The 1,221-nt window shown below is 47.1% G+C and overlaps 1 non-coding gene across 1 annotated transcript; it reads right to left on the reverse strand.

Moving 5' to 3' along the window:
• Nucleotides 1-587: 587 nt before the first annotated feature.
• Nucleotides 588-670, reverse strand: Pmar_PMAR017854. The gene has a single exon. It is a non-coding gene; the product is annotated as a tRNA-Tyr (tRNA).
• Nucleotides 671-1,221: the final 551 nt, after the last annotated feature.

Here is a 1,221-nt window from a genome sequence, read left to right on the forward strand (position 1 = left end):
GATGCTCCAGGCACACACTCCTCTTCGGCTGTGAAGGATTCGTAGGGATGGAGATCGCAATCCGCAAGATACACACCATGATCGAACAGACTCGAATTGAGAATTAAGGAGCGCAGTGAGAAGTTTATGCAACTAGCACGACCGCTTTTTCGACCCTTATATATCACTTTAGCCATATATCTGGCTCGAAGTATATACAATGGTCTTCTGCTAGGCCGCAGCCGGGAGGTAAATGCTAGTGACGACCTTTTCGCTGCATCATGCCTCCTACTTCGCCCGCTGCCCGCATCCCTCGGACAAAGTTGATTTTCATGTATTGCGTCGACCTCCATGGTCACTGACAAAGATAAACGTCTTCGGTCGGGAACATGTCAATTAGCATTGTGACAGCCTCATCGGATTCCTTACGTTCGCGCCGAAGGCAAACTCCGGGCAAGTGAACATTGTACTGGGGCAAGGGCGCGGACAATTCTGCTCGAATGTTATGTCACAGGGACAAGACAGACGCAGGGGGCCTTAGAGAAAGTTATAGGGATCACTATCTCGTTGGGATCACCTGTTAAAATGATTGATATCAAAAATCTATTTCCGGCAACCCGGAATCGAACCAGGGACCATCCGATAACCAAAAATCTACAGTCGGACGCTCTACCAACTGAGCTATTGCCGGTCTAAAGAAATGTCGAATGTATCGTTACGCTTCGTTCAGCACTCCAGTTCAACTGCACCTTACAACAGGAAGGAATTGGCGTCAGAGTCTCACGGGTACAGCTGGTCGACAGCTACGCATCCAAACGAAACTGTGAACATAATGTCTGTTACGAAATTTGTATGCTCGTAAAGCGAAAGATCTTCCCACGGAGGATCCTCGTGCTCCGGTAGACCGTTGGTTCGATCCTCCCACGCGTCATTTGAAACAGAGAATTCTGCTGGCAAGAATCCGGCACGGGTGACTGTTCACCGTGCGATGGATCACTCGTGTCACACCCGGAAGCTTTCTCTGACCAACATAGTACTTGCTGCTTATTACTCAATTCATTAAGCCGAAATGCAGCGAGTTTGGTACAAGACTGTGGTGACTCTGTGCCGAAAGTGATAAGAATAGACAATCATTAATTTCATGATTTATTTACATCCGTATCACCAGTCACCACTTTTCGTTCATATACCACTCATCTCAGAAATAATCGCAAATGGAATGTAGACTATGTATTGTGGAAT

Source organism: Perkinsus marinus, assembly GCF_000006405.1.
Source record: "Perkinsus marinus ATCC 50983 genomic scaffold scf_1104296939276, whole genome shotgun sequence".
Lineage (NCBI taxonomy): Eukaryota > Perkinsozoa > Perkinsida > Perkinsidae > Perkinsus > Perkinsus marinus.